This window comes from Rousettus aegyptiacus, unplaced genomic scaffold, assembly GCF_014176215.1.
Source record: "Rousettus aegyptiacus isolate mRouAeg1 unplaced genomic scaffold, mRouAeg1.p scaffold_m13_p_16, whole genome shotgun sequence".
In the NCBI taxonomy this organism is placed as follows: domain Eukaryota; kingdom Metazoa; phylum Chordata; class Mammalia; order Chiroptera; family Pteropodidae; genus Rousettus; species Rousettus aegyptiacus.
In genome coordinates, this window is record NW_023416291.1 from 49,742,943 (window position 1) to 49,752,756 (window position 9,814).

Genomic DNA, 9,814 nt, shown 5'->3' on the forward strand with positions numbered 1-9,814 from the left:
GGAACCTCTGTGTTTGTTCAATGAATGTGCATTGACCTTACCTCCATATTAATGTGCTATTTTAATATTATTAATGTCCTGTAATACACAGTTTGTAATTTACACATCCGTGAAGGCTTTGCAAAATCATATATTCGGTTGACCCAAGAAATCTCAGTTCAGATGAATACAGATAGACAAACAAGGTAAAGAAATGTTATAAAGGGTCAAGTTCTCTCAAAGGAAAAAAAATTAAAGATGATCTAACTGACAAAATAAATGATCATGTTTATTTCAAGAAAAATTATCTTTTTATGGGAATACTTCATCTAAGATGCATAAAATAGAATTTGGCAGTGTATCATTTTCACTAATAGTTTAATGAAAAGGAATTACAACATACAACTCTAAATTAATAACCTTTCTTCTGAAATGAGAGTAAGTTATTAGATTGAAATAGAAAAGAGTATTTCTGTTGGAGTAAAGTGGCGTCTAAAGAAATTCAAGTAAAATAATATAAAACCACCCTGGAAATAATAAATATTTTTTTAAAAAATCTGAGCCTATGGTATGAGTTATAGAACAAAGAGAATTTGGAAAGGGCCTATATTGTGAATTGCCATGATTATTTTATTCTCAACTCAAAGTAGTAGTGTTTTTGTTGGGGGTGGATAGATGTTGACTTTTTTCATAGGATGGGTATACAAATAGTTACATTTTGGTGATGATTCTTTTCATTAAAAGGTACTGGTGTGGTTTACAGGCCTGAAGATATAAAGTCAGTCTAGAAACATAGTAAAGAACTGACCTTTGGCATGTAAATTAGGGATTAAAGTGGTGGTGTAGAGAAAAACATAAAAAGATAACAAAGAGAGTAAGTGATATTTATTGAGCAACTATCATACATTTACTGCTTTGCTAATAACCTTACATAGCTTATCATATCCCATTTTTATAATAATTCATCTTGGAAAGTATTATTATGACCATTTGAAAGATTAGGAAGTTGAAGTCCATTGAGGTTAAATGGTTAGCTAGTAAGTCCTAACACAGGTTTTCACACATGGGTCTGATTCCTAAATTCAGGTACTTTCTACTCCCTAAAACAGTACGATTGGTACAATTACAAGATGAAGGTAAATAAGGCTTTTCCAATAATAAAGACTAAGTGTTCTAGAAGTGGTGCATGAGTTGGTTTTGAATAAATTGAGGATTAAGAAAAACCGTTTATTTAATTAATTGACAATTTGAATATACATGTATAGCAGTTTCAGAGTTCTCAACCTGTACCCATAGGGGAACCACCTTTAGCGACATATTATGCAGTGTTTGCATGAAGATTTCTCACTGTCGGTTCATGAATTTACAGATAAGTAATCAGGGAGTTTGCAAAAATCCATTTGGATAACAATAGAGTTGAAGATAGTATGAACTCACATTCAGCTTGGTATAGGTCCAGTAGTTACACATAGCTATGTTTATAGATACATGCATATTCATGGGTTAGTATACACACATGTATTTCCTTTCCTGTTCAGTTGAGAGGGCATAAAAGAACTGGCATCCTAACAGCATTGAGCACAACTGGTACCCAGATCCTGGTTTCTAATACCATTTATCCGAATAATGACCACAGCTCCTTAAAGAAATGTTGATTCTAGAACGGGGTCAGGAAATATACAAGATGAGCCTGGAGCGTCTTGTAGTGTCAGGAAATAAGGGAATAAAACAAAAGCCCACACTGGTGGGCATGTGTCAAAGGGACACAGGAGCCAATTGAAATAGCTCCTAAAGGCCAGAGCAGGAACAATCTGAGCGACAAAATAAATAAATTAGTTTTGGATTATAACTGAAAGTGTAATAAATATCCATAAATCTACACCAAGCAAATGGTTGAAAAATTAAAATATGGAGGAAAGAAACAAATCTTCCTTGGAAAATAAGTCTAAATAAATTATGTCGATACAACGCTCTCTGGGAGGTGAAGCATAAATCCTCACTCCCTAAGTGTGAGTTGTGCCGAGTGATATCCTTCCACAGAGTACAACAGAAAACTAGGGAGAAAATAGGAACTTTACAGTAGAAAATTCTCAAGAACATTTTCCTAGCCAGGTAATCAAGGTCAATACCAACAGCGATAAATCATGTTGATAGTATGTACCTATGAAATGCCATAATAAAAATAGCGTCTTTGCTTTGTGTTCTCCTCCCAGAAATTATAACTACAGACTGAACACAGGAAAGTATCAGCCAAATTCCATCCGAGGTAAGCTATACTTTTTAAATGCCAATATGTTAGAAAGAAGAATGATCTCAAATTAATAATCTAACCTTCTATCTTAAGACACTGGAAAAAGAACAAACAACCTCAGACAAGCAGAAAGAAGACAATAATAAAGATCAGGGCAAAAACCAATGAAATAAAAATAGGAAAACCACAGACAGAATTAATGAAATCAAAAGTTTTCTTTGAAAATATGAACACAATTGACATTCATTTAGCCAGAGTGACCAAGAGAGTCTCTTATTTTAATAGCTGCTTGATTAAAATATCTTGTATAATAATCAATTCTGTCCAAATATTAGACATATGAGAAAATAGAATGCTATTTATTTTAGAACTCACTCTGGTTCCTTTCATAGAAGGAAAATCCCTTGAGGTTAGAAATTTTGAGGATTATAATTTAGAATTTTTTTGTTAATAAATTATTAATCAGTCATGACTAAGTGTAGGAATATGACAAATATATTTTCTCTGTAGTAGAATTTTTGGTTTATCTGCTGAACAAATTTGACTAATCTGTCATTTACAGCGTCTCCCCTTAGAAACATTAATTTCCTTATATTTTTGGTCCATGCGCTTCAGAGGCCAAGATATTAATCATAGTTTTATTATGTGTATATTTTATTCATCCATTCCACAAATATTCAGCAAGTGAAAATTTATGCTGTTTGGTAAGTGATTTATCTGGTTAATTTTGACAACAAATGAGACTTTTTAATGCTAACTGGTTGTGTGGCCCTTGAATTCTGAAATAAATTTCTTCTGATTACTAACGAAGGTTGCTTCCTTTCTCCCCTACACTCTTAACATAGCCACCTCTACTCATTCTTTTAAAAGATATTTTAAATTGTCATCCATATTATTGAAAACTACCTTTCAATGTATAGATATATCTATAAAGTATCATTGAACTGAAATGACATTTTTCGAGGACCTGCTTTATATAGCATCTACTTTTATGATAGATATATTTTTGAAAAGGTGATATTTGTGAAAATGGGAAGAGTTATGTAAGACCAGCAGGTTCTTTGGAAAAAATGGAGCGGCACGTTACATTTTCAACCATTGGTACTCTCATTTACCCTCGCTGGACGGTTAGTTACATCATATTCCTACCATACTACAACAGCAATAATTATCAGACGGGAGAAGGTGGAAGACTTCAACGTGTCATACACACTTACCAGATAGGTTAAGAAGGGTACTCGTAGTCTGCAAAGAGCCCCACAGGTTATGAGGATATGCACCTAAATAGAAAGTGATTTTGCTGAAGATTGCTTTTCAGGGTTGAGCACAAGAGGTTTCATGAGTACATTTTGCTAAGGTGACGTGGCCATCTTTCCTGTAAGCCAAATCAAATGCATGTTACTTAGGATGCCACTCTGTGAAGCGATCCTATCCTGCCCTCAGTGCAAGGTGGGCTTGAGCGGCAAATATATTTATACAGGCATGGACAACAAATAGGCAAAACTTAGATGTCAGCCGTGAAAATCGTCTTCAGTTACCACGTATTCATTTCTCTGACAATGCCTTCTCCCCTCCAGAATTACCCTGGCGCGCCCCTCTCCATCAAAATTTACTGTTAGAGAATCATTCTAGCCATATGTGTACAGATAGAGTGTAAAAATAAAAGGAAGCTAATATATGCTGAGTGCTCAGGATGCTCCGGGCGCTGTGCTGCCCTGTTTCCCTCGTATATCATTTTGGCATCTAGACCGTATCTCCTAAATTGCCTCGCGCAGATAAAAAGAACGCGGAATTTCATCATGAGATCGCACGCCCTGGTTTTGGGTTTAGAAAGCAATGTCTGTGAGTCAGTAAGACTTGGACTCATGGAAAAAATAGGGCTTCAGAGTTGTAAGGAACTATGCAGATTTTTTCAGGCTAGCTCACTCATATTTCAGAAGATTTGAGGCCACCCTTCTTAAAAGAATAATTGACTTCATGTGAACACTTAGGGGATTGTACCGACACCAGATTGTTTGGCTGTTTATTTCAACTGTCATACTTCTCCAACCACAAGTGGCCCTTCTTGAGCTAAATTTATTTTAAAAAATAATTTTATTGTAAAGGACTGCCTGCATTTTTTTCTAAAACTCTTTGTTACATTCCACTTGACATGTTGTATCATAAATAAATGCTTATGGTAAGGTGTGCAAATAGTACAGCATACTTCTCTTACATTAGCCTCCTTCGTTCGTAGAAAATACTTTCCAGGACACGCACTTGACACTTGAGATGGCAAATAGTAATGAACCTTGTATGTACTGTTGTTTCCTATACATACATACTGCTGATAAAATTTAATTTATAAATTAGGCAGAGTAAGAGATTAACAATGATAACATTATAAAATAATGATAACATTGTATATAATAAACATATGTAAATGTGATCCCTGTCTCTCTCTCCAGTAATATTTACAATTTTCAGTCCAAACCTGTTCTTAAATCTGTGTACACTTCTCTTATTCACATTAAATGGCTTTGCGTCTCTCATTTCAGGAGATCCCTTGCTGTCTGGCACAACACAGTACCGTCGATTAGAACACGTTTCCTGTTCATGCCTTCTACCTCAAAATGCAATGTTTTTTTTTTTTCCATCTTAACTAAATATTTGTCATGCATTATGGCTATAACACTTGCACTTTGAGGTGCGACAGCAAAACTAACATTTTTTTTTTCTCCATGATTTCATGGACAGAAGACTCACTTTTCCCATAGATTTTAGAAACCTTGACATACTTTTTTTTTTTTTTTTTTAAGTCAAGACCTTTCGCTTTTTAACTTAAAGAAAGCAGTCTTTACAATTTCTCTTTGGCGTATCCAAATTGCCGGCATCACTACTCCCGTGTTGTGGGCTGTTATTAAGTAAAATGAGGGTTACTTGAACATACGGACAGCAATATCTGGACAGTTGATCTGAGAATCTAGATGGCTACTAATGAGTGGGGAGGTATATACAGAATGCATAAGCTGGACAAAGAGATGATTTACATCTGTCCCAGTCTGGACAGGGCCAACCGGCGTGAAATTTCATCAGGCTACTCAGAATGGCATGCGATTTGAAACTTATGAGTTCTGCATATCTGGAATTTTTCATTGAACATTTACAGACCATAGTTTACCATAAGTAACTTGAACCTCAGCAACCAAAACCACAGATTAGGGGGTGAGGGGCAACTGTACTGCCCCCTTTTTTTTTTTATTGTGATATGATTGACATAACAGTGTTTAAGTTTAAGTGTACAATATAGTGAATCAAAATTTGTATATTTTGCAAAACGATCATCAAAATAAATCCACTTAACATCCATTGCTATAGATAGTTAGACAAATATTTTTCCTGTTATGAGAAATTTCAAGATGCATTCTCCTGGCTACTTTCAAATATGCAACACGGTATTATTAACTATAGTCACCAAGCATGTTGTTACATCTCCATGACTTATTCAACTTATAACTGGGAATGTGTACCTTTTGATCCTCTTCACCAATTTCATTCCCTTTACCCTTTAACTCATGCAATCCCTCCATCTGTTCTCTATATCCATGAACTCGATTATATTAGTTTGTTCTTTTACATCCCACATATAAGTAAGATGATAAAACAGTTGTCTTTCTCTGTCTGAATTATTTCACATAGCATAATGCCCTCAAGTAGTTCCATCTGTATTGTCACAAATGACAAGATCTTATTCTTTTTTATGGCTAAATAATATTCCATTCATATATATATATCTATATATAAATATATGAATCTCTCTCTCTCTCTCTCTCTCTCTCTCTCTCTCTCTCTCTCTATATATATATATATATATATATATATATATATATATATATATCCATTCATCCTAAGATAGACAGATAGATTGTTTCCATATTCTGGCTATTGTAAATGATGCTGTAATGACTATGGGATGTCTTTTTGAATTAGTGCTTGTGTTTTCTTTACATAAATACAAAGAAGTGGGTTGTTGGATTACACAGTAGTTCTATTTTTAGTTTTTTTGAGGAATCTTTATCTTGTTTTACATTGTAGCTGCACTAGTTTACATTCCTACCGATAGTGTATAAGAGTTCCCTTTTCACATTTACCAACATTTATTATTTCTTGTTTTTTTTTTTTTTTTTTGATAACACACATTCTGACAAGTGTAAGGTGATATCTCATTGTGGTTTTAACTTGCATTTCCCTGATGATCAGTAATTTGGAGCATCTTTATATACACCCTTTGGCCATCTTTATGTCTTCTTTGGAAAAATGTCTATCCAGATCCACTTTTTAATCAGGTTGTTTTGTTGTTGTTGTTCGTTTGTTCATTATTGGGCTCTCTAAGTTATTTATATATTTTGGATATTAAACCCTTATTGGCTATATGGTTTACAAATATCTTCTCCTATTCGGTAGGTTGGCTTTTTTACTTAGTTGATAGTTCCTTTTGGTGTGCAGAAGCTTTTTAGTTTGATATAGTCCCACTTATTTGTTTGTTTGTTTGTTTGCCTAAAACTTATTTTTAGATTGCTTTAAAGTTCAAGTTACAGATAATTGTATTATATTAATAATGAATTCTCTTATTTGACATTTAGATATTAATAAAGAGGAATAAAATACATGGATGACCTAGTTATAATGGTAATGAATAATAGATTAGGGAATAAATATGGTTTCTGAATTTTAACTTCAAGTTTAAACTAAGTAGAATTTAAATTTAAAGACTTACATTTCAGAGTTTCTATTTTTCATTCCACACCTCTATACAGATCAATTCTTTTTTGGAAAACTTCCATTAAAAAATACATTCATAGTGTCCTCAGTCTTTTGAAAGGATATTAATATTCAAGCAGGTTTAATTTCTTTAAAAAATAATTATATGTTTTATTTGGTTTAAAAATATTTGAGGGTTTTATATTATGCTGATTTTTAAGATAAAACTGTTTTATAATTGAATGAAATGAAGAGAGTAATTCAGCATTTCACAAGGCACTATCTTTGAGACATACTTACTGAACTAAGTGTATGAGTTCTGGGCTTATCGCAGAATCATGGAACTATATAGAATTTCATGGATTTATACAAAGATACAAACTATTTTTCTAATTTATTGAATTTTTGAAAATATGAGAGGAAGATCAAGAAAGTAGAATTTACACAGGATTATTTTTAAATTATGCAAAAATGTATTTGGTAATGAACATTTTGCATTTGATGATCATTTTGCAAAATATACAAATTTTGATTCACTATATCGTACACCTAAACTTAAACACTGTTATGTCAATCATATAACAATAAAAAAAAGGGCAGTACAGTTGCCCCCCACCCCCTGATCTGTGGTTTAAAATTTTGTATTTATATTTATGTGTCAGCATAATTAATTCCCAGCATGTAAAATATATCTCAAACATAAAAAGATTTTTATATGGTTGATAAATAAATAAATAGTCAATTCACTCAAATGTCACAATTTTGCATAATAAGAAAATTTCTCATAAGATTAGCCAACCTGGAAACTCCAATCACTTTCTCTGTGATTTCTTTCTTTTATTTATTTCCTTTTTAAAATTTTTTCTTAGTCTCCCCTTTAAATCTTTTCCCCTTTCCATACATTGAAGAATAAGAAACAATAACTACATACAAAAGAACCTAGATCCCGATTGACTGATATGTAGTCTTTCTTATTTCAGTTATGTACTTTTTTAAAATAAAATTTATTGGGGTGACATTGGTTAATAAAATTATATAGGTTTCAAATTTACAGTTCAATAATATATCTCCTGCATACTGCATTATGAGTTCCCCACCCAAAGTCAAAGTCAAATCTCCTTCCATGTTTTATTTTTCTTCTGAATATATGTAGCTTGACTTCCCATTACCGTTGACACTGTTTATTCTTACTCAACAAAAGCACTTAAGTCTTTTCATATATACTGCTAAAGATTTTCCACACAGATATGCTTAAGTGTACAATAAGAGATTATTATCCACATGTTTATTTTAACTTTATTGTAATAATGTCAAGATGCTATGTGCTCCATCAACTAGCTGAAATTAACAAAAAGTATTGTAAGAAAACATTTAAACCAGATATTATACTCTTTTCCAAGGGAGTAGAAGCAGTATAAATAGGATATGTTGTGTTCAAGTATAACATAGATATCTTTAAGTTTAGTAGTAAAGCATATAGCCAAGCTCATACTGGTGCTAAGTAAATATTAAACGACCAATCAAGGGACTGTGTTATATTCTTATAACAAACCACTCCAACCACCATAAACATGAAATGTCCAATGGTTGCTTACACTCGTTTATTGATCTACTGTAAACTTGTCTTACTTCATGTGCCTTGGCAAAGCCAGCGACAGAACATTAAAGAAGATATGTGTTCACCATCTACCTTTATCAGCATCTGAGACAGAGTGCTTTGGAAGATCCTTGATCAACAGAGCAGAGAGGTATATAACTTATCTTTTATATGCCACTTTCATAAAAGAGTACATTTACACGAAGACCAACATGTTCAAGAATAGTGATTATCTATTGAGGCCAAATTTCTTGCTTTTCTCCCTAAGCAGGAAGCAGTTCTTAGGAAGTGATGCCACGTGGAGGCACAGGAAGACCCTCAACTCACCTCCATCCAGGGATGCAACAGAGCTTTAGCTAGATACGGAGCAACTCCTTCTGATGAGAACCTGAGGACCAGCTGAACAGCTGTTCCACAACAAAAGATGAAAAGACAACATTGAGATGGGCCACTTCTTCAAGACTGGGAGAGAAAGCCATTTCATCCATACGTAGAAACAAATGCAGATGCCAGGCAATATGAAAAAAACAAAAACAAAAACAAACAAAACAAAAAAACCAAAGGAATATGTTCCAAATGAAAAGCAAGATAAATTTACAGAAAAAAAAAAATAACCTTAATGAAACGGAAATAATTTATCTGATAAAGAGTTCAAAGTATGGTTATAAAAATGCTTGCTGAACTCAAAAGAATGGACAAACACAGTGAAGCTGTTCCTTTTACACCAGTCAGAATGTCTATTATCTGAAAAACAAGAAATAACAAGTATTGGCAAGTCTGCAAAAAAAAAAAAAAAAGAAACCTTTGTACACTGTTGGAGGGAATATAAATTGTTGCGGCCACTGTGGAAAACATTATGGAGTTTCCTTAAAAAATTAAAAATAGAACTACCATATGACCCAATAATATTACTTTTGTGTATTTACCTGAAATAAAAACAAAAACACTAATTTGAAAAGATATATGCACCCCCATGTTTGTCGCAGCAATATTTACTATAGACAAGCTATAACAACAGCTTCAAGGTCCATCTATGAATGGAGAGATAAAGAAGATGCGGTGAAGACACACAATACAATGCTACTCAGCCAAAAAAAGAAGGAAATCTTGCCATTTGCGACAACACGGATGAATCTGGAGGCACTGAGGTAAGTAAAATGAGTCAGACAAAGACAGACCAAAACTACGTGAGTTCACTTACGCATGGAATCTAAACAAAACAAAACAAAACAAAACAAATGAACACA